We start from the raw sequence: 25,609 nt of genomic DNA, 5'->3' as shown, positions 1-25,609 counted from the left end.
TTTTTTTATATAATCTGAAGGCTCAATCTTTTTTTTTTTTTTTTTTGGTACAAATATTTATGTATTTCTTTCTTAAAATGTATATTTCATATTTCTCTCAAATTGTTCCAATCAGGTATGTTCAATCAAAATTTTGGCAGTATTCCGGCGTCTCCCCCGCGTAGGGGGCATTTACAGGAATTCTAGGCCTGCCCACCACACGCAATAAAGACGCGTATGGTTGGTGTCCATTTACGTAGACACCGCGGCCGTATACTTTCTTCCCACCACATACAATAAAGGCGTGTATGAGGTCTTTGAATGTACCTGTTTGAAAGCACAATTATTTCCCCGCATACGGGTACTTATAAGTAATCCCGCCTCGCCGTAGGCTTCGCACCGGGCTTCCATCCCACCACGCGCAATAAAGGCGTGTATAGGCGGTTCTCCGATGCGTTGCGAACGCCGAAGACAAGATTTAAGCTTTAAAGTTTGGCGAATGATATACCTTGACGAGCAAGCAAGAGGACAACGACGATAGAGATTTGCAGCGAGGCTAAAGAAGATTTTTTTTTTTTGTTATATTTATTTTTTTTTTATTTTGTTTGTATAGGAATATATTTATATATATAAATAAAAAAAAAAGGAAAACAAAGATTAGAAAAAGAAAGTGGAGAGTAGGATTCTCTGTTTACATGAAATGGGAAAAAGATGTGTAGATTTGATATTTTAGGACATGGGGTTTAGCTATAAGTTGGAAGAGAAGGCACCAGGATTGTATAGAATTTGACTTGGAGTTAGTGAGGTTGAGGGCTGTATGGATGTAAGAGCAAAAAAGAGATGGGAAGCTCGGGCTTGGCAACCAAGAAGAAAAGAGCGAGGTAATAGTAGACAGAACTGAAATGAAGAAAGAGGCGTGAATGAATAGATAGGGAAAGTAGGGATGAGAGGGCGGTGATGCACATGCAAAGGAAAAATTATAAGGTCCGGACATTTGACGTAGCTCTATATTCAGACGCCAATAATATGTCACCACGTGTTCTTACTTTTTACCACGCGGTCCGACAACCCATATCCGGTATTGCTATGTATTGGTTGTTTTGTGCAGACCGGGGTATTGTTAGGTATTACTCGGTATTGCTCGGTATTACTCGGCAATAATGAGAAATACCAATTTGTCAAGACCAATACCTAGCAATACCCCGGTACATAGAGGCGGTGCAAAGTAGGGGCAAGAGACACGTTTGCAAGGTGGCTGACTTTATATATACATGTCGTCATCGTCTCGCATGCGAGCAAATTTTTATATTTTCGCACAAGTAAGGATCCATGCAATATGATAGTCATTTTCTAGTATTTTCAATGTTCCGAATATAACAGAGAAATTCATTTTACAAACGGACGACATTTGGGCAACGTCGAGTATGTCCGTAGTCCATCAATTTCGATCGCTTTCGTTCAATTTGATTGCGCGGGATCTCTCTTTGGTTAAATTCGATGCTCTAAACTCATCGACAAAGCTTGTTTAACAAGCGGAGACCATTTTGATAGTGTTTTGCTAGCGTCACATCCACTAACACATTGTCGTTCGATCGAGTCACATACGAACAACTTGTATTTGGTGTATTTGATGTCCTGAAGGCATCGATATGATCCATTTTGTAATCAGACAAAGCTTTAATCAATTCACTATGATAGAGGAACTCCGATCTTCGTTCTAAAAGATATCTTATTTACCAAAAATAATAGATCATCGCCTTCATTACTTTCATTGGCCGTGCTACATATGTAGAGGTCAACATGCATGTTCTTCTTCGAGTTGTTGCTCACATTTTATGCTCAGGTTGCGCCAGCGAGTGATATATTTGGTCACTGATTCTTCTCTTTTTCTCTTATCCAAAGCAAGGTCAGTGATCGTGATTTTCTCAATTGTACTAGCAAACCTTTTCACAAACATAGATTTTAACTCTATAAATGTCTTCACAGAGTCGTTTGGCAGTTCAGCGTACCATTCAAAAGCAGTTATTGTCAAACTACTAACGAATTGTCAGAAGAGTAGGGCGTCATTTCCTCCTGTGTTTTCGCAGGTGGCTTTAAACTGTGCTAGGTGCTGTCTGGGGTTGCTATTACCGTTGAAAGTATTGAACTTTGGTACAGAATATCCCTTCGGATATGGCACTTAGTCGTACTCAGCAGGATACTGACGATCTTTGCCGACCAACTTTTCTGCTTGATCAACGACTATAATAGCCTTGATCTTTTCTGTGATTATTCCTTCCAACTGTGCAGCGGTCACAGGTTCAGAAGTACTTGTAACATTTTGTGGGGTGGGCTGATGGATGATATCATGAGCCTCATGACCACCTTCAGGAATACTTCATACTCTCGAGACTTGGGGCATTTGAAAATTTGGAGGATCAGCAGGAGGATTGGGCATGACACCAACAGTAGTAGTTCTCTGTATCATTGCCCCTATCTGAGTCATCATCTCAGTCATCTTCTCATTCAACTGAGAGATTTCTCTATCTTTGGCTCTCATTTGTCGCCTTATATGTCTTTCCATGTCTGCAAGTGTGATATTCTCATCAGTGAAGGGATTCTCCTCGGCTTCTTCTCTTTCTTCTTCTGCTTGGGAATGACCACCTCTGCCAGTGGTGGACCTAGCTTCACGACGACGTTGATAAACTCACCTAACCGGAAGTTTTTGATCGTCGTCATATTTATCGTCATCATAGTAGGCTTCCTCATTAGCATTGGTGTGTCTTACCATATATACCACCTCCATTTCAAAGTGTTATTTGTTTCTTCCAATTTTTCTTCTAGGTTTTCCTCCATAAATTCATCAATATTTTCTTCCCCTTCAAGGAATTCTTCTTCTTCAATGTTGTCTCCCCCTTCCATATTTCCTTAACTTCTTTTAGTACTCGGATCTCCGAGCGGCGCCGCCACTAGATTTTCGGCTCTTGGTTAGGCACTGGGACTTCTTCAACCAGCGGACTGCGGTTAAAGTTGGTTTCTTCTTTTGGAGGGGATGGAAGGAGACGGGATCCCATGGAGGATTCTCCAAGGTGTCTACCTTCTAGAGGAGTGTCATTATGGGTCCTTTTTGGGGCCCACTTCTGACGTTATTTGTAGATTGGGGCGGATCTCTGGGAAGCCTCACCAGATGTCACACCCATATCAGTCGTTTTTTCTCTTCTTTCTTTTTCATTTATCCGAGGCTTTGGCCTCCATATTTGCTTTCCTTTCCACCGGGACCATTCAGCGGTGGATCCCTGAATATATAGTTCAGGTGTCACACCCCAATATTCACCGCGTGGGATTTGCTTTCTTTTTCTTCTTTCCGCAGTGAAGGAGAGACGCTCTCTTGGCAGGGTTCTCCTGGTATCAATCACCAAAGGTCGTTGGAACTTTTTCATTAGACCTTTATCCTTCACTATCTTCAATACTCTGTATACTCTAGCGGACAGAGTTTCAGGCTCTTTCTTGTTTAGAGGGGCTGGGACCTCACGTCGTTGCTCCAAGAAGGACTTTTTTAGCTCACCAGTGGAGCTATTCCTCTTCACCCATTTTAAATCAAAAAACTTGTTCCGGGTAGGAACATTGGCTTCAGACTCTTGGGCAGGCTTGTTTGAAGGGTGAACAGTGAGTTGTTGTTGTTGAGATCGAAGTTCAGCATTCATCTTCCTTCTTTGACTCCTCGTAGGCCTTCCTCTAGATGAGGAGGCTTCAACATTATATTTTTTCGGTGCAGATAATTCGGTTGACATAGGAGTGATGTTTGTAGTCACCACAGAAACTCTTCCATCATTCATAATTCTTCTGGTGGTAAGGGCCTCAAGCTGTGATAGCCTCTCCAATACAGAAACTCAATCCCAAATATTTTCAGCAATAGGTCATTATGTTGGTAGATGCACATGAGGGGTAGGATCTTCAGTAGCAGGTTGCTGTACCGGCAGATGTGTGCGACGAGTAGGAGCCTCGGAAGCTCTTGCAACGATAGCAGAGAAATCAACACTACCAAATTGGATGGTAGCTTTAATATTTTCAATTTCGATAATAGAATTGGCCAGTTGAATCCTGGCTCGTCCCAGTTGGACGGTCATTGGGGTGTTCTATAGGTCCATCTGCATAAATGAAAGGAAAGAGTTAATAATCCAAATCTGATACATCACCCCGCACTTTCAAAATGTAGAGACTTGCACAGAACACAAAATAAAACAAATAAACATTAGCAAGTGATTAAAATAATATAAATTCAAAAATCATGCTAAATTCCATATGAATTTGCTGAATGATCATTTTTAGAAAATTCAAAATTTTGAATCGTTAAAAGATCATTTTGAAAGACTCAAAAATTTTGAGTGCGGATTGAAATAACTTTTACTATAACACTGAGACAACTGGCCAAAGATGAAAAGAGAAACCAATCCCCAGTGGAGTCGCCAGAAATCTGTGGGCTCCAAAAATTCAGCCCCGGCCTTCGCCCGCTTTTCTTTTTATTCGACGAGGGAGTTTTAACTGATTAAGTTCCGGGGTAAATTTTGGAAGGCAGATGGGTTTGTAGATAAGACACTACCCAGAGATTTCGCCCTCATTTTGCGAGGACTTTAAGATCTGAGTTCTAGTTTCCTATAGGCGCAAGCCCCTATAGTTAATTACCCCTCCCGATCATGAGAGAGAACTTTCGATTAAGGCTAGTCGTCAATCAGATACGTAGAATATATGTGTTATATGGCATATAGTAGCAGCATAGATTTGGATTTGGAAATTGAGTCTGAATTTGGAAAGATTTGGAAAGTTTAATATTTAAAATAGAAAATTTCACCACCTAGCACTTAAAGCGGATGGTGGGGGAATGGATGATGGACCCGATCAAGATCCCATGGTTCCGTCGTCCTGGGCCATCGTGGTCCCTGGTCTATTTAGTCAGAGGAGGTAGTCAACCCAACCTAACAGAAGGATCCTTGTCGGCAGCCATGGGTTGCTTCGTCCAAGGGTACCTTGTAGACCTGGGATGGGTATTTGCCTAAGGGGACAAATTTAAATTCACCTTAGCTAACAGAGGGCTTTGTGCCCTATCAATCATATCCTATTGATTCATATCTCAAGTATTTGATACCAATAAGGAACATAATAGCTCTAGCCATAACCGGTATTTTGTGGTGCCATTTGTCGGCAAAACCACTCAGTTCAGAGGGCCCCGGGTCATAACCGTTTACCTGCAGTGCCATTTGGCGGCAAAACTATCGGTTAGAGGACACGTACCACGTCCTTACTGGCAGGAGATTATTTGAGAATGGATTCTAGTGATATTTTCGACTAGGCATTTGGCTCTTTGTGAGCTGAAGTAAACTTTAATTTGTCCACCCCGGCAAACTGTTGCGGAGGGTGGATGGATTTTGCTTTAAGCGTTGAGATGGATATTTTCATTTTTAAATATTTTTTATTTTTTGGGATTTTTGTGGAGTTTTTGGATTTCTGGATTTTTATGGGTATTTTGGATGGAGCTTTTGAATATTTGAAATGGACTGTGGATCTCCTAGTCACGATCAAACAATTGAATTTAACATGGAACACTAGGTCATGTCCATTAATGTAACTTAAGCTTTAATAATAAAAACTTAATACACATTTTTTTAAAATCTAATCAATGATGCAAAATAAACTCTAAAAATTCTCAGGGTTTAAGCTTTAATACTAAAACCTAATGCATAATATTTCAAAATTCAATCAATGATGCAAAATAAACTCCAAAAAAATCTTTAGGGATGCAAAAAAAAAAAGGCAATTAAATATGAGTAGACTTTTTTTTTTTTTTGGATGTTTTCTACTGATGTTTGGAGAGCCAAAAATCTACCATGAGAATAAAAAATCTGCAATGACAAGAAATAGCTAGTTTTAAAACGTGAAGAAAAAATAACCCTAAGAGCATAAAAGAAAAAGAAATGAGGTGATTCACTCTTTGCAATTCCATGAAACAATTGTTTTTTCTAGATCAGAACTAAGGAAAGCATTGTGGATGCATTGACAATCACCGAACCACCCAAGTTCACGATAGACTTTAGAAATACAAAGGGTGAAAAAACCTAGCCCTAGAAGGGTAAAACAACAAGAGATTCACCAATGGCTCGTCTAAGTTGATAATAAGCTAAATGCAAACACAAAGAGCACAAAAGATAGAAAAGATAAGATTGGTCAATAATATAAGGGAAGAACTAAATGAAAATACATTAGCTATATTCATGCGGCACATTTAAAATTAAGGGGCTTCCAACCCAAAAGAAAATCTTCCATTCAATAAGGCAAGTATTTTTGATCTAGGCAACAGAAAAAGACAAAACAAAACAAGAGGATCAGCTTGGGTGAATACCAAGCGGACCACAATGTACTGTGTTAAGTGCAATTTCATGCTTAAAATATGGTACATCAAGCCCAACATGTATTAAGCTAAGCTCCATATGCCAAAACGGAGACTGATTTTCCCGCATAGGATTACACGATATTACAATATAACATGCATTGGAACGTACCATATGTTCCTCTAAAAAAATTATGCTTTCAACTATTATCACCCAAATGAAGCGTCCTCTTGTAAAATCCATTCTGGGCACTAATACAACTGCAGGCAACATCCAAATATTTCAAAATACAAAACAAAAATAACAATGCAACAAAACTAATTTGCGTTTCCTACAACTATAGACTTAGAAACTCTACATCAAACAAGGAATAGCTAATCATCCCTGCAAATCAGCATAATGCTGTCACCAGCGCTGCACTTACACACGCACAACATTCATTTAATTGCTATTTGGACTTATGCAAATGTTTAAACAAGCTTATGTAGCATATTAGACAAGTTATTAGTGGAATGAAATAGAGAAAGTGAATCCAGGGATGGGAAATATGCTTCACACAATATTAAAACCGTATATTTTAAATAAAGGAATTTGCTGAAAACCCTGTGGTTACAGTAAAGCCAATAAGCCATGTCTCTTTCAGCAATTGCCAATCATTGGGCCATGCTCTGTCAAAATGGGTCCTTCTGAACTAGGAAAACTTGTACAACTGCCAATTGAAGAAGCAAAAAAAGGGTAGCAGAGATTAGATTGTTAATCACAATGTAAGGGTGCTAACTGTATAGCATCTCCGTTAATATACAGAACTTTAAAGAGTGCTGAATGCATTTATAATGAGCCGTTTTCGCGACATCCTAGCATAGAAAATGTATCAAAATGTCACTATTTGATTTAGATTGTCCTACATGGATAGTTGAGCAGGAGAGCTTAAAGGAAAGAAAAGTGTGCATGGAGATTTGATAAGAATAGACGGTTAAACTAGGTGTTAACTAGAATGATTTTGAACTAATGTCACCTTCTGTATGATCTCTCTTTCCAAGCAGCCAAATACAATTGGAGGATCATCAGATGTAGTCAACTTTCCATCATCTTGCAACTCCAGGACAACCTGATCATTCATAATACATGGTAATTACACAAAATTCCAAATATCATTAATCGCTCCAGGATAAGCTATTCACATGTAAAAGCTACTTTGATTAGGAAAAATAAACTTAAGAAATTTGGCATTAGATGGTCCTACAAAAACAATTTTCGAAAAACTAAAAAGCACAAGATACGCCTTATTATCAAGCACTTGATTGCTTCAAAAGATTAATTAGCAATTAAAAAAAATTGAATTGGCATAATATAAAGAGTATGGCTGCTACTTGTAAAGGAAACTCCTTCATACTTTTTCACAAATATGTAGAGTTCTGATAAAATATTTTACGTAGATGATCACTAATCATATTGGTCCGAAATGGTCCAAACAGACATTCTCTTATAAAAGAGAGAAAATTAGGACCTCATGATGCATGCCTCTCACGAAGAGGGAGGGAAGGGTGGACAGAAAGAGAGAGAGAGAGAGAGAGAGAGAGAGAGAGAGATAGAGAGAGAGAGAGAGAGAGAGAGAGAGAGAGAGAATATTGTTGAAGGAGAGAAAATATATAGGAGAGTAGATGGAAAATAAAGGATAATTTAAGGATTGTATTAATTTCAATTAAGAAGCCAAATAACATCCATCCTACGCCATTTATCAAAATATGGGCTAATCAATTTAAATAAAAACTAAAGAAAGATAAATAAAAAATCGTATCATCTAATTCAAATTATACATACAATTCAAAAAGAGCAGAATCCCATCTAGTTTTAATGAAAGCTAGTCATTTTTTTTTTTTTTTTAATGAAAGCTAGTCATAATTACGAAGTAAAATAAAGGTAATTTTATGGTTTGCTATAATCTGGGTTTAGTCTGGATTTAAATATAGTCCGAAATATGGATTTAGGTACATCTACTGCTTCAATCAACCTATTCAGCATGTCTCTATGCCTACATGAAAAAAATAATCTATAAAGGAATTTCCAATTGAATGTTTGGGCATAAATTGAGAAAAGACGAGCAGAACTGTTAACATACAAAATTCCTGCAATCTAATTTTTCTGCATGGTAACCTCCATAAAATGTAAGATGAACAAGCCCGGTGACAATCCTAGAGCACTGGTGGGATTGTACTTAAGTAGAAAAACTATGATCTCTAATATTGAACATTAAAAAGTGAACATTAGGGAAACTACAAACTGAATATTTATACCTGCTGTTCAGCTAGAACATGTCCTTAGCTGTCTGTATCCAAAACATACTGGCTACAGAATTCATCCTTCCATACAAGTTCCAATGGAGTATTTCCAGCCTAATAGTGTGCATGCCTGAGAAAGCACATAAATTTGATTGAAAAGAAAGTTAGAATAAAGAAATGACAATCTTCTAAATGGTATGCAGCTGTCATGCTGATGACTATATGTGGGCTCCGAAAATTCGGCCCCAGCCTCCCCGCTGCTGCTTTTTTTGGGTGAGTTTTAACGGATTAAGTTCCAGGGTAAATTTTGGGAAGGCAAAGGGGTTTGTAAATACTAACATTTATCGTCTATCTTTTAGATTGATCGCCGTAGTGAGAGAAAGTCTGAGGAAACGAAGAGAAAGGATCAGAATTTTTCAAATTTCGTTCTTCGCGGGTTTGGCGGAATCCAGATGGAGGCAGATTCTCGCCGGAATCCTATGGCCGGAAGCTTTCAGATGGATCACTGTTCAAGTTCTAAGCATGGTTTAAAATTGCGCAATATGAGGCTCGCCTTGAGACCCGCCTTTGCGCAATTCCAGTAAAAAACGCCTCGATGCTTATGCCTCGAGTTTTTTTTATGAGGCTTACGCCTCAACTTGGTTGAGGCCCGCCTTGAGGCCCGCCTCGCCTCACTGGTATGAGGCTTACGCCTCACACTATATATATTAAAACTTACATAAATCTTGAAGTAAATGCCCCACATTGGACTCTATAGGAGAGGAGGAAGGGGAGAGAACAGTTCATCATAATGATGATTCAAATCAAGAACCCCTTAGTGATGACAATGCTGATGACTTGTGAGTTTTTATGTGATATGTCATTGCTATTTATTTTTAGAAATTGGAATTATATGTTAATAAAAAGAATTCTAGGATTTGGGAAATATATAATTTTGAGTTGAACTATATTTCATGTTGTCTTATTATTGGGATATTTTGATTTCACTTCATATCTTATGCTTTTTTATATTTTATATTATTCACTCATTAGTATATAAAAAATTTATCATTTTATGTTTACGCAATCTTTTGATTTTGAGGCTTACGCCTCAAAACGCCTTGAGGCTTACGCCTCGCCTCACAAATGAAAAACACCTCAATACCCGAATACGCAATTTTAAACATTGGTTCTAAGTATCCATATATGACCACCAAATCTTATTCGTCTTCTCCACCAGCTTTTGGTGATGGAAAGGTTGTTCTGAATCAGGCGAACAATTCGAAAGTTAGAGGCACGAGCTTGGTCATTAATGAAGGTGGATTGGTTGCTAAACAGAAACTAGAAGTTTTGGGAAAAGGCAAGGTTGTTTGTATGGAAGAGAAATCCAAGAAAGTCAAATTTGGTGCAGATTTGTTGATCAATAATAATTTTGAAGCTTCACCGTCAAATATGCTACCTATTCAGAAGATCGTTCCTTTCGAAGGGGAGTTTGCTAAGGAGCTAGCAATTAATAATGTGCAAAACACTAAGGTATTATCATCTCCAACTATAGAAACGACTGGGATTATAGAGGAAGACTCAAAAGCTAAAGAATCTGCTCTTGAATCTGAGAAGCAGAACTCAATCCTTCATGGTGATCTCATTAAAGTGAGGGAAGTAGATTCTGCTGAAAGTAATGGTGGTAAGGAAAATGCTCTGATTCCTGAGCATTTTACTGATGCTAATCAGACAAATTTTGGAGGAAGAAAGAAAACATTCCGGTTTCAGAACTGGAATTGGGAAATTTCATAGCAGAGGATGGAATTACTGTGAAATTGCATGAAGAGAATGAAGTGGAGAACACCAAGAGACTTAATAAATCTTTGGTAATTAAAATATTTGGAGGATAAGCTCCACTGCCAGTTATTAGTTCGGAGCTCAGGAGGTAATGGGCACAATATGGTAAGTTTCGTCTTACTATGCTCAGCAAGGGATGGATCCTCTGTTCTTTTCATGAACCTCAAAATTTGGAATCTGTCCTCACTAACAGACCGTGGTTTGTCCATGGTAAAATTATTGGGATGGACAAATGGTCCAAAAGCTTCTCTCCAACAACCCTAAAAGGCTTAACTTCACCTATTTGGATAAGACTTCCAAATCTTCCTTGCATTGTTGGGATAACATAAACATATGTAGAATTGCCTCTATGGTTAGAAAACCAATTTTGTTGGATGGAAATATGTTCCAATGGGGAAGGAGAGAATTTGAAAGGGTATGTGTCCGAATCAGGCTTGATATGAAGCTCCCAGTTGGTGTTTGGGTGGAAGGAACTTTTGGTAAATTCTTCCAAAAAAATGAATATGAATGCATTCCAAGCTTTTGTTTCAAATGTGGCTTAATTGGCCATGGTCAGGAGGTCTGCAGAGAGGTGAAAGCTGCTTCAGAAATTCGAGAGAAGAATGATGATGTTCCTGCCATAGCTAAAGCAAATGATATACAAGATAAAGAAACTGAAGAAGACATAATTGGAGATCTTAAATACGGTCCATGGCTTGTTGTAAACCGTGGAAGGAAGACACCTGCTAGTGTTTTCAAAAAAGAGAATCAAAATCCTTTGATGAAAAAGGTGTGGAGAAAATCAGAAGCAAAAATAAATACTGCTAATGAAGGAATTATGAATGATAAATGAGTGTGGCTACAAGAGAAGAACCTTGTAATAGGGTAAACTGTGCAAATTCTGGAATCAATCCTTTGGTTGATTCTCCCAAAGCAGCAACCATTACAAATAATGTTTCTCTTCCTTATATTAAGAACAAATTTGATGTTCTTAATGAATTAATTGAAGATGGGGAAATAGTTCAAGGTGATGATATCATCCTTCCAGCAAAGGAGATACTTATGAAGGAGAAAGCTGTTGATAATCTGAGCAAGGAGGGTGTATTTACACAGGTAAATAATGGAGAGGATTCTAGTTTTGTTAAGATGAAGAAATCTAAACAACTAAGAGATCTTGGGCCTATTAACAACAGCACAAGAAATATAAGATCGGAGCTAGAGGCGAAAGGCAATGTGGGGACCTCCCCCACAAGTCTTCAACCATGAATTCATTGGCATTCTAGAATAGTAGAGGAGCAAGGAAAAAAGGTGCTTCTCTATACATAAAAGAGTTTGTTAAATTATATAATGTAGTATTTTTGGGGTTGTTGGAAACAAAAATTTCCTCTTTTAATATTGAAGAAGCTAATAAGTTGTTAGGAGATGGTTGGAAGTATGTATTGGTTCCTTCGGCTGGACTATCAGGAGGAATCATTGCCTTGTGAAATTCAGACTTGGCTGATTTTTCATTACTTGGTTCTACTTCTCAATGTATCATAGGGGATTTATCCATTTATGGCCAAGATAAATGGAGAGTGGCTTCTGTATATGGAAGTAAAGACTTGATTAAAAGAAGGGTACTTTGGGAATTATTGGGTATGTACTCTTTGGAAGATTATCCAATGGTGATAGGAGGAGACTTTAATTGTCTCACTTCCATGGAAGATAAAAGAGATGGGAAAATGTTTCATTTTTCTCAAGGTGCTAAAGAAATGGAGGCTTTCATCACTAATAATGATTATCATGAGGTCGATTTCATTGGCCGAGGTTCATATGGTGCAACAATAAAATTGGAGGAGCTCGAATATTGGAAAGGCTTGACATGTGCTTCCTAAATTCTATGGCTATGAATTTTCTTCTAATTTGGTTTTGAGACACCTTGCTAGAATTTCTTCAGATCATAGCCCAATTATTCTTCATATTAATTCCCATGTTGGTTCATTAAGAAGAAATTTGAAATTTGAGGATATATGGGCATCCTACCCTGCTTCTGTGAATGTGGTTAAAAAGGAGTGGAGTAAGAACTACTCGGGTAGTCCTTCTCATGTGCTGAATTTAAAATTCAAAAGATCTTTAAAATCCCTTTTTTATTGGAGTAAAGCAAAATTGAAGAATCTCAATTTGCTCAAAGATTGTCTTTTGGAAGACATTCTTAAACTTCAGATTTCTGAATCTGATAAGGGATGACTTACTGATGAGGAGAATTGGTTGTTAAAAGCAAAAATTGATGAATTAAATGTTACATTAGCACGTCTGAATGGTTGGTGGAAACAGAGAGCCAAAACAAAATGGCTTTCGGATGGAGATGGCAACACTAGATTCTATCATCATTTTGCAAATGCCAGAAGAAGCTCAAACCGAATTATCAAAATTAAAAATGAACTTGGCATGGTGGTAGAAGATTCAAATCAGATAGAAGAGGCAATATGGAATTTCTTTAAATCAAAATGGAAATGAAGACAAGGCATTATTGAAGGTTGGCTGGAACCTGGTACTGTATTGAAGAACGAAGATAAAGTTCTGCTTTCCAGAGACTTTTCAGTAGAAGAAATTGAAGTCGTCATCAAGCAATTGGGAGGGAATATCGCACCTGGTTGCGATGGAATTACTTATTCATTCATCAAAAGTTACTGGAAAATCATTCAAGAATACTTTATGAAAGCTATAAATCATTTCCGGTATCATTGAGAGATGGACAAGAATTGGAAGGATACGTTAATTGTTCTCATCCCAAAGGTTTCAAATCCCATGTTGCCGTCAAACTACAGGCCCATAAGCTTGTGTAATTCCGTTTATAAGGTGGCTGCAAAAATTATTTTGAATAGATTGGTACAGGTGATTCCTCCTCTTATTTCGGATGAACAAGCTGCATTTATTAAAGGTAGATCTATATTCGATCATCTAATGATAGCTCAAGAGTTATTTCAAAAGCTCAGATTTTCAAAGGGTGCCAAAGGGATGGTGTCTTACAAGGTAGACATGGAGCAAGCATATGACTCAATGAGCTGGGTTACTCTTATGAAAATTTTGGATTATTTTGAATTCCCGCCCAAGTTTTCAAAAATGATTATGGAATGTGTTTTAAATCCAAGATTTTCCATCATCATAAATGGAAAATTTTCAGAATGGATAAAAGTTGATAGTGGATTTCGTAAGGGATGCCCTTTGTCTCCGTTGTTGTTCATTCTTTGTTTCCAGATTTTATCTAATGCTTTTGCACAGTCTTCAGTTGGAATCACTTCAAGCATGAATGGTATTCGCATATCTCATCTGCTTTATGCAGATGACATCCTCATTTTTTCGGAAGCATCCAAAAATGCTACTCGTGAAGTCAAGATCATTCTTTCAAACTACAGCAAATGGACCGGCCAATACATTAATTTAGAGAAATTGGTAATGATTTTTGGGCAAAATGTGAATAGAAGAAGGAAGAAAAGCATCTCAAGAACTGTGGGCTTTAAACAGGTTAAGGAGCTTTTCTAATTGGGTATAAAAATGGCCTTGAGAAGATTGGTAGCAAGTGACTACTATTTTATTATTGAGAGGACCCTTAAGAGGCTTAACATTTGGGGGAGTAAGGAGTTATCCTTGGCTGGAAAACTTACGCTGATCAAATCAGTTATTTTAGCTCTTCCGAATTTTTACAGCACCCATTCATTGATCCCTGTCAGGATTTTGAAAGAGGTTGAAAAATTATGCAGGGGATTTATTTGGAATAAATTTGGTGGTAAAATGGGAATGCATTACATCAGTTGGGAGGACTTATGCAAACCCAGAAGTTGTGGTGGTGCGAGCTTATTCTCTCCTACTTCTAGAGTGGCTCCTTTAAGAGCTAGAATCACTTGGAGGCATTTCTCTACAAAAATTCTCTTCTACAAAAATTTATGGCACCTAAATATGGTATGAGAGCAGAAAATGAAGTTGTCAAGAAGAGTTCCTCTTCTTCTTGGAAGATTATATGTGATGGAGGAAGAGTTCTTAATCCTTTGATTAAATGGAGTATAGCTGATGGTTTAGTCGTTGATGTTTTCAAAGACTGTTGGATCTTGGATAGGAGAATTGACAAATGGCCTACATTTGTTGTTCCACAAACTGATGAATAAATCAAATTAAGCAAGTTTATTGAAGATAGTAGATGGAAAGTAGACGATCTGAAGCAGATCTTTGGGATTGATTTTATTAATTTGATTCTAAAAATCAGAATCAATGAAGAACAAAATGTTGATGAGAGGGAGCTTATCTATCAATATTCGGGAAAGACAACTACAGGAATTATCATTGAATCCTTCTATCAGCATCACGAAGTTATCAGGTGGAATGAATGGATTAAGAAGGCGAAAGTTAATCCAAGGGTGCAGGTTTTCTGTTATAGGTTGTTCAAGAATGCTTTGCCTTCATATCAGTTCCTTTCTCATAGGAGATTACAAGAGAATGAAACATGTCCCAGATGTGCTTCGGGAATAGAAGACATCGAACACATTCTTGTCAAATGCATAAAAGTTAGAGAGGTGATTTAATTACTGAATGTTTGGGGATTCCAATCCTGTATTCGGAAGTTTTGAAGACTATTGCAGATGGCTAGATACAACGTCCAAGGTTAATGGTATGTTTATTAACCTTTATTACAATGTTGTGTACCTCTCTTGGAAAGCTAGGAACAAATTCTTACACGATGGAATTGTTGAAAGTGCAAACTTCATAGAAGCTAATGAAATTAGCTTGTCATCCTTCTCTAAATTGATTTATAACCTATGTTCGAAAAATGGGGATGTTAATCAGTCACATTGGCTGTCCAATATTTGGCATCCCCCACCACCCGGTTGGTTAAAGATCAATTTAGATGCTTCTCTTTGCTCTTCATATAGAGCAAGTGTTGGTGGTGTTGCTAGAGATTGCAAAGGGAGATTCTTATTGGCATTTGGCAAATCTTATACTCATTAGGACATAAATCAAGTGGAACTTCTTGCTATTAAATCCTTTAAAGAGGTGATCAAGGATTGGATGTTCAAGTATAAAGGAGTAATCATAGAAAGCGACAATTCAAACGTGATTAAAGCTATACACCGTGCTATGAACCAAGATTTCAATGGTATGGAAGATTTGGAATTCTTTAAGGAATTTAATAATGTTATTTTCAAGTGCATAACAAGGGAGGGAATAAGCTAGCGGATTTGTGTGCTAGCTATGCTTTTATTTCTGATTTTATTTTGGAAGACTTATACTTGGATAAGGTTCCTCCTTCATTTGTTAAGATGATGAAGGAGGAATCTACTTTGTAGTTGTTTTTTTTTTTTGTTTTTTTTTTTTTTTTTTTTTTTTTTTTTTCATTTATGTAGCTTATGCTTTTCTCAAAAAAAAAAAAAGGGGTTTGTAAATAAAACACTACCAAAGATTTTGCCCTCATTTTGTGAGGACTTTATAATCTGAGTTTTGGTCTCATATAGGCGCAAGCCCTATAATTAATTACACCATCCGATAACGAGAGAGAACTTTTAAGTAAGGCTAGTTGTCAATCATATACGTAGAAATATGTGTTATCTAGCATATAAGAGCATCATGGGATTGAGGGTTTAAATGTTTGTTATTTAAATTTAGGAATTTCATCATCTTGCACTTAAAGTGGATGGTGAGGAATGGATGATGGACTAGATCAAGATCCCAAATATGTGTTATCTAGCATATAAGAGCATCACGGGATTGAGGGTTTGAATGTTTGATATTTAAATTTAGGAATTTCACCATCTTGCACTTAAAGTGGTTGGTGAGGAATGGATGATGGACTAGATCAAGATCCCATGGTTCCATCATCCTGGACCATCGTGGTCCCTGGTCTACTTAGTCAAAGGAGGTAGTCGATCCAACCTGACAGAAGGATCCTTGTCGGCAGCAATGGGTTGCTTAGTCCAAGGGGACCTTGTAAACTTGGGTTGGGTGTTTGTCTAAGGAGATAAATTTGAATCCATCTTAGCTAACAGAGAGTTTTGTGCTCTATCGATTATGACATATTAATTCATATATCAAAGATTTGATGCAAATAAGGAACGTATTGGCTCTGTCCATAATCGTTATCTCGTGATGCCACTTAGCGGCCAAACCACTCGGTTCAAAGTGCCCCGAGTCATAACCGTTTACCTGCAATGCCATTTGGCGGTAAAAATTCCGGTTAGAGGACACGTACCACGTCCTTGCTAATAGGAGACTGTTTTGAGAATGAATCCTAGTGATATTCTTGACCGAGCATTAGTACTTTATGAGATAAATTAGTTTTTAATTTGTTCACCTCGGCAAACTATTGCAGAGGGCGGATGGGTTTTGCTTTAAATGATTTGATGGATTATTTCAATTTTAAATATCCTAGACTTGGATGATTTTGGAATTTTTGGGATTTTTGAGATTTTGGGGATGTCATTTTGAAATATTTGAAATTAATCCCTCCAGTTGAGATATATATTCAACACGACCATCATCAGGGTGTATGGGGTCATTTCTTTTTTGGAATTGAACCTTATCGACTCTGCCAATTTACCGACAAAGGATTGGGTTTATTACTGGCTTTGTAGTTTTATTAATGAATTTTCTTTGTTAGTCACCTTGAAGGCCTTATATGAACGTATAAAACAGATATTTCGATCGACACACTAACCGTATATCTGTTTGATAATTCAAGCCGTGTCTACTCTTATCTATCTATATAGAAAGATCGGGCTTGAACAACGTTCATTAATGGACCCACACAACATCCCTAGACATCACTTGTGTACTCATAACACGCTCGTCGGGGCCCATACGGGTATTTGGGGATATTTTATAATTATTTGTTGAACCTTGTCGACTCCTATTTACCTACTTAGGAGGATCAGATTCAAATTTATTGACTCGCGAAGCATCCCTATACATCATGTGTGTTCTTACAACACGCTCGTCGGGACCCATGCGGGAGTACAATTACACTTGCAATTTTGTGTTCCTATGTGCAAACATATTATAGTGCACATACGGGGGATATTTTGGGATATTTGTTAATGTCTTCTGTCCTCTTGTATGGATGTTGTGGATCTGGTGATGTGTTATAGCAGCTTGTGGATTGAATCATTTGTTGCTTTGTGCAGGTAGACTGTCGTGCACAATTTGTCTCTTTCTGGAAGTGGATTATAGTGTACTAACGAATCTCCTGTTATTTTCTTGTGATTTACACATTGAGCATACAATGGATCTTCTACGACATCTCATAGGGATTTGCATTTTACTGTAGTTATTTGACATTTTATTCGTAGATGACATTTCGTGTGTATAATGGGTCTCTTACAAGGGCTTGTAGGATGCAGGTTGTACAAATATTAGAATGATTGTTGCATACTTCTATATTCGTCTATAGATAATATTATCAACTATAGGCAGTGTTCATTTGCAAGTCGACTTTGATTATAGGGATATTGCAACGTTGGTTACATGTTAACATGATTCGCTAGGTGAGTTATATCCATCACCAGTTCCTTCATGCATGTCGATTGACTAATGGCTATATTTGCTTGTATATTTCAGTGATTGATTCATAGGAGTTTTTAGGCTTTGTAGGTTATTTGTTGCTCGTAGGAAGCATGCACTTGATGTACCAACCGATCACTTTTTGCTTACAAGGGATATGTGTATTTGTATTCCCCTAGATGGTTGTTGACTATATGAGTATTACTGCATTCATTGTGAGCTCCACTGGGCAAATTTGCAAGAAGCTATGTTGTTCGATTGATGTTGGTTGTAGGGGTGTCGTTGTACTAACTGCAACTCTTCTAATGTCGCTCATAGGGACACTGTATGCATCACACATTATCCATGCTTCACTTATGAACATATCACTGCATATTTCATGCTTGTGGATCTAGTGCGTGGCGTTGTACTGTGATCATTAGCCCATTTCATATAGGTAGACTGTCGTGCACTACTTATCGCTTTTTGCAAGTAGATTGTAGTGAACTAACGAATCTCATGCTTTGGGTCGTAGGAGCTTGCACTTGTTGTAGCTCTTCTGTATTTGCTCGAGCATAGCACTTTGTGGACTTGATAGGTTCCCTACAGTAGTCTGTAGGTATTTACATTTGCTGCATATCATCCTCCCTTACTTGCAATGGATCAACGTATTTGTTGGCCATTTGAATGGTAGTTGATTGTAGGGGTACTACATGCTATTGATCATCATCCATAGTTATGTCATTATACATATGGAGAATTTTTTATTGGTGCTAGCGGGCATCTGTGCTTGCCATGATCTTTTACCTCATGCCTGTAGAGGATCCACCAATATTAGCGATGCACTCACTATTATAGCTTGGAGACAGGTTCGTTGTATACATCATAAGCTTTCTGCCATTATGTGTGGGCAAATTGCGCTGAATGCGGATCTTCTAGTGCCACTCGTAGGCATTCACATTTGGTATAATCATGTTACATTTTGTTCGTGGATGATAAACTGGATGCATAGGGGTCTTCTATAGTAGCTCATCGGAGCTCCTATGCTTACATCTCTTTGTTGCATTTGCTGCTTATCATTCGTCCCCGCTTGCAAAGGACCATTATACTCAGTACGGCTCCTTCTAGCGTCGGTTGTGAAGGGTGCCATAGTGTTCATTGCTTGTTATTGGCTGCCATTTGTAGGAAAACTATTGTGTATACGACAGATTTTTCATCGTTGTCTGCAAAAACTTGTATTCATTGTGTTAGATCCCTCTGCTTGTAGGGGCCAAGTGTATTGGCTTAATACTGAATGGTTGAAAATACAAGTGGCTTTTCCTTTCATGTCACAAGGGTGTGTATAGGTACTTTATATATATATATATATATATAAGTCAATAGTATTAATTAACTAAATTATATCTATATACCTGTCGGGTTGAAAGTCGGGTAGAGGATGACGGATAGGGTCTCCTTGCGGCTTAAGGGCATCTCCAACCGAAAACTCCATTTTTCACTCTATAATGACGAAAAACTTCAAAATGCCGCAATTCATCTCCAATGGAACTCCATTTCTCTTCTTTCCCGCGCTCTCTTGTTTCACGCCTTTCCCGCGAAGCGAAAAAATAGAGCTATTTTTTTGGCGTAGGTGAATAGTCCGACGCCAATATTGGCGTCAGACTGTTCATCCGCATGCCTTTGACGTATTTTTTGGCGATCCATTGGAGCAAAAAGACACTCCATACACGCGACTGCAGTTCGGTTGGAGAAGCTCTTATAGAGAGTGGCTAGGTTGAATGGAGGAATGGCGAGCTTTGAGGGATGGCGTTGGCTAGATAGCAAACAAATGGAGGGAACTCATGTAGAGAGAGTTAGGGTTGAGGTTTTCTAATAGGATTGGGCTGGAGTATTGAACAGGGCTTAGTTGGAGTCGATGGATTGCTGTGAGCAGGGAGGCCGGTAGAGGCCAGAGAAGTGGTGGGAGATTTGTCATCGGCTGCAGACAGAGGGTAGGAGGTCGGCACAGTGATAGGAGGCAAGTCGGGTATGGCTTGAGGTAGACCGACGGGAGTTTGTGTGGTCGGCTTGAGGTTCGAGACAGGGAAGGCCTTCTTCAAACAGGAAGGTGGAGGGGGTCGGTTACAGGCAGAGGAGCTTGATTCCATAGGTAAGTATCGCAAGAGATGCGATCGGGCTTGAGCAGGTCGGCCGAGGCTTCAGGTAGCTTGCGATCAGGTATTTCGATTCAAATGGTTGGAGGTCGGTCGGGTCTGAGCTTGGAGCAGGTAGGTAGGTCGGTCGGGTAGATAGAGGATGGGCTGCAGACGAATGGAGGAGATGTAGATGGTCAGCACATGCAGCTCTTCTGCAGCTTGGTTTCGGCTCAAGGGTTCAGACAAGATGAGGAAGGCTTGGGTTGGGAGGGGACTTATGAATGGAAGATGAATGAAGCAGAGACAGCGAGAGCAAACAAAGAACTCCTCGTTCTCATTTTATTAGCGGGAGTAGAGGTAGAATCGAGGTGTCGTCACGGCTTATCCGGGAAGAGATCGCGAAGCTGAGCAGATACGTGAGATTTCGGGCGAGATTCACGGATTTGACAGGTACGAGGTATGATTTTATTTTTGTTTCCTTATACAGAAGTCAACACTTTCCAAAAATTATTATTTTCTATAAAATTTTACATAGGTTATTTATAGAAGCTTTGAAGGCGAAAATTGTTGATCTTTGTGACATTCGACATATAAATAATTGAAGAATACATTCTCTAAAAAATTCCTCATTGAAATATTCGGACATTTTTGAGAACTTTATTTGCCTTGAAGATGAAAATTGTTCTGTTGTAGTTGCTTCTATGACAGGCTTCTCTGTTAAGCTCAATAAAACTTATATTTACATGAAACATAGTAAAACTTGTGTGGAGTTTCAAATTTACTAATAAGTTGAAACCTAAAGCACGCCATCTCTTCGAAGAATGAATATTCTCCAAACCAGTCTCCATCTTCATCACCTGTTTGTCATTTTCTTTCTCATAACCAAAAGTTTTATTCCTCTAAAACTCTAAAATTTGGAGATTTTACACGGGTTATTTTCTTAAGACCAAGCGCCAATTGAATTTGTTGAGCTTTGTTCATCAGGTCACAAGCTATAAAAAATAGATATTGAAAATCAATGTGTCACGATTTCATTGGAGCCCAGACGCAAAGCTACGTTCAGACTCCGCACAGAATAATTTCTCACTCTCTCATGACATTCTATCCTATGGGCATCTAAAAAATTTGTCATCTATGACTATGAGAAGCATTTCATTAACAATGATACTTTGTCTGTCATAGTTGAGGATGACAATATCTACTACGAAGCACGACCCAACCTTTAAAATTTTATTTTTGTTAACGCACTTCATGAAAGCATTTTTCAGGTCTGTGTTCTTAAAATTATTATCTCAGTCCAATTAGCTCTCGTGCAGCTTGTGACTTCTAGTGATTCTCTCAAGTGTAACAATGATGATGATGGTGTGATGATGATGAAAGTGTTCAGTTGCAAATATTTTTCATTTCTATGTGAAATCGAGTGTCAAGTGAGCTTGTTGTATCACAATGGAATTGTGATTAGACGCCAATAATTATACATTAAAAATAGAAAGCCCAATGGTGCACCACGATGCCTATGTGCACACTTTTTTTGTCCATCCTTTTTTAGTGAATGTCACCTTTTCTTGGCCTCATTTTACTAAACACTGCTAGATGTTTGGATACTGCCTTTTTTGTTATTTCTGATCCAACCCAACTATATATATATATATATATATATTCAGATTCATTTAGTAATTTTTTTGTTGCCGTCAGTTTATGTTGCATTGCTTTATTTTGTTTCTTTTACAGGGTCCACATGTTTTGTGCAGCCAAAAATAAGTCGTGTGGTGAACAGGTTTGAAGAAAATTAAACTGAAAAGTTGATGTTAAAGAAGTTCATTTTCTTTCTAGAATAACATTACCATAATTTTTTCATCCTTTAGGATGTTTTCACTTGTGCAAGAAAACCTCATTTTTATTGACAGAAATCATTCTTGATAGGCTTAAATATGTTTTGCCAAAAGGAAGGATTGAAGACAAATTCCATAGCACTTGCAGCCCTAGCAGAATATACTGGTTGATTTATTATCTTTCTCCCATGTTATCCATTGGATTTTTTGCATGCATAAAGCCTTTTATAATGGGAATTCTATTTGGAAATATAAAAATGGAATTATGAAGTTTGTTAGGTTTCTGGTATTTCTTATTTCAGCTATTCCTATGAGAGCTTATCTTCATTCTCTTGACTACCAAAAGTTTTGCAGAATGTGATATACGCTTGTGCTTAAACAGCCTTCAGTTCTTGAACAAGAAGAAAGAGACCCTGAATATTGTAAGACGTCATCTTTCTTATTGGCCTTTTTTTTATTTACTTTGTAAATATCGTTTCATCTTCTTTTTCAATATTCAGTTGGAGGTTGGTTCCCAAGTAGTTGGTCACATGGATATATCGAGGAGTTGCATTGATATATGGAATAAGGTATTCAGTTGTTTCCTTGCCTTGTCCTGATCATTTTGATTGCCTTCAATAGTTATAATTTGTCACATATTTTTGCATTTACAAAATATTGCATGCGTGCAGATTTTTCAAAATGGTAAATCCAAGCAAGCAAAGAGTTCAACAACTAACTTAAATGGTCATGGGGATTTTGAGTTTATGTATTCCCTATTATCTAACCGGTAAGACAGATATTGTTGCTTTAAAATAGAAAATTCTCGTTTAAATTTGTCAAATTGATAATAAATCATATATTATTTTCTCTTTTGTTTCCATTAAGACTTTAAGCAATTTGCAGTGGTGTATGACTTAACTATGGGCGGTATTCATGAAAACTTCTTAAGACTTTCTTACATTGATCAAATGATGATAAAGACTAAGTTTTTTTTTTTTTTTTTTAATTTTTGGATAAATTCCTCATGTTCATATTCAAATGTTTATTCTCATTGACATTCTCCATTATACTGACTGCTCAATTGACCGTGTCCTTGAAGGTTACGTGCCTTGATATGCTCGGTGTTTCTGATTCGTTGCATCAGTATATTATGCGAACTCGCAGATGTCACTTAATGGTTACATTGCACTGACTTCTCGAATTTATGCCTGCATATCTATGAAATACTTAGATAATATCAACCTTTTTGTCTTCCCTTAGCTTTTCAGCCTCCTTTTGCAATAGCTATCAAACGCTTAATTGCACTTGTTGATAAGCCAAATATTGAATGGCCAAAGTCTTTACAGAGGTAGAATACTCTTGCAAATCATTCATCAGTACTATTGCGTAGATTAACTTCAATGTCATTTAGATACCGAGCAATGTCTTTGCAGAGGAAAGACTTGTTGAAGAACTGGCAAAGCAAAATTGATAAGCTAAAAAGATAAGCTCTCTGTCTTATGTGTATAAGTCGGCTCACATATATATGTTGAACCCCACTACCGCTGCCATGGCAGTATTCACTTTTTCTGCTCACCGTTGGATCACTGCTGTTTGATCTCAACCGGTGCTTTTGTAACCAACTCAGCTACTTAAGCTGAGCACTGTAGCAGCTGCTCTTTATGGAAGAAGATGAAGCTCTCGGGTTATCTAACATGGCTGTTAATTGGTTTACTGCTAACCCTGTCTTCTTCTTCCTCTTTGTTATTGTCTAACTCTGTTTCAGGTTCAGCGCTTCTGATCTAACAAAAATATCACCAATTATCTCTAGGCATCTTTCAACTTAGTATTTTGCCGAAGATTTCGTCTCTCATTTTTTGCATATCCTAGTCCCTCCAACTTTGAGGCCTGTAAGTTTATAATACTTTATTCACGGTACCAGTTTTCTTTCCATATTTAAAATTCAACCAAATTAAAATCTTGGTACATTAAGAGAGAATCTTCCATTTTGCAAGCTCGTGCTATCTCATTAATTTCTTTATCCACATGCTTACTGATGGGGGTTTTTTTTATTTTTTTTATTTTTTTTTTTTTACTGATGGGGTTGTTTCTTAGTTCCTTCTAGATAGCATTGCATCTATTTTCAGAAAGGTTGAAAGATGATCTAGATCAGCTGGTGGATACTATGGTTTCTTATTCCATTACATACAAGAACTCCAAAGCTGAGCGATTAAAGGGTGCTCATAATAATGGAACCGCTAAGGATGTCCCTATACTCATTCTTGACCCCCCAAATTGGTGACTTCATTAACTTTAAGGTCTTCTTCTTCATAGTGTTGTTTTCTTAGTTATAAATCAAGTTTAAATATTTTCTTTACCAATTGTTCACTTTATTTGAGCTTGACTATCAACCAACACATTTAGGATTATCTCTAGCCATGAAGCAGGTTTTGTTGCATGAGGTATGACATTACTATGAATTTCATACAATGGGTTACTTACGTATTGTCTAAATCAACGCTTAAAACTAGGACTACAGTTTATATGACCTGATATAGAGGCAGATAACAAGCTTTTTGGCTATATGGTGTTGTTCACAATGTGTCATCCCATTATTGTCATAAACTAATTTAAACATCTTATGCTTGCTAATCCAAAATGGACTAATATGATGATCCTTTAATCCTTCTCTACATAGTTATCTTTCTATCATAATAATAAAGAAAGTTGGTTAACAGGCCGAGAAACAAAGAATACTGCGTGAAAACTCAGGAAGATCATTGAATCCTGGTAATGAATGTAACAAGGACATCCAGGCTTCAACTATTACCAAGTTAGAAGTATTACATGACATCATCACTAAATCTGCATCCGCTAAGGGTAATGATAAACCCAGATTGGCAATGCTAAAGTTGGAAAATGAAGACAATCATAAAAATTCAAATTCAAAATCCAAGAAAATTGCTTCCAATACAAGCATCACTGCAGAAGTTACTGGCGACTTGAAGAAGCCTAGCAGACCAACTAGTTTCTTTGATAGGTAATGTTGTGTTTGATAGGGTATTGCAAGGCGTTTTACAAGACTTTGAGCGATGCAGTAAACTTTTATGTTTACCTGTTTCATAATCAGATTTAGGCAAGGATGTAACATTGACTCAAAGAATCATGTCAGCAATTTACAGAAGGCTGCTACTGCTGAAAGAGGTTCGAGGCCATTTCTCTTCAAATACAATGAGGTAAGTGCTGTTGTCGTCTCCATTATCAACGACTCAATAATTTCTTCAATACGATGCTTTGTATGATGACGACCCCCACAAAATTCTAGCATAATTAAGTATCGCTTCAGCTCAATCCCATCCCTTGCCTGAAAAACCATTGCTTGATAATCTTACAAAATTTAATGAGTTGGTTATTCTAAAAGTTGCCTATTGCAGGGCGTCACCAACGCTGTGAAGAGATCGGTGAAAATTGCTGCTCTGATGCAATTTATATTTTTTTAAGTTTGTTATTAACTGTCCACTGTTCTCATTCATTTTATAATTTCGCTTATATGTTTATGTTAATGGAAATTGTTGCATGTTGGACCATGGAAGTTGTTTTTGTAAATTGTGGAAGCATGAGAATTTTAAGTTGTCTTGGTTTTGCAAATTAAAATAAATAAATAAACGGTAGCGTGAAAATATTGAAAGAGAAAAATAGCTAGGTTTAATCTAATATTGAAAATCATTTTTTATTAAAATTTTGCATAAAAGTGGCAACTT

General features: G+C 37.5%; 1 long non-coding RNA gene and 1 pseudogene across 1 annotated transcript; one reads left to right on the top strand and one right to left on the bottom strand.

Annotated features, from left to right (window-relative positions):
* Positions 1-6,777: 6,777 nt before the first annotated feature.
* On the bottom strand, positions 6,778-8,746 carry LOC110109291. Its single transcript, XR_002304556.2, has 3 exons — positions 8,636-8,746; positions 7,357-7,449; positions 6,778-7,050 (listed from the first exon to the last, which is right to left on the bottom strand). It is a non-coding gene; the product is annotated as an uncharacterized LOC110109291 (long non-coding RNA).
* Positions 8,747-13,147: 4,401 nt separating this feature from the next.
* LOC110109293 lies at positions 13,148-25,348 on the top strand (annotated as a pseudogene).
* Positions 25,349-25,609: the final 261 nt, after the last annotated feature.

This window comes from Dendrobium catenatum, unplaced genomic scaffold (assembly GCF_001605985.2).
Source record: "Dendrobium catenatum unplaced genomic scaffold, ASM160598v2 fragScaff_scaffold_1400, whole genome shotgun sequence".
Classification (NCBI taxonomy): domain Eukaryota; kingdom Viridiplantae; phylum Streptophyta; class Magnoliopsida; order Asparagales; family Orchidaceae; genus Dendrobium; species Dendrobium catenatum.
This window is presented reverse-complemented; position numbering and strand designations above follow the sequence as displayed.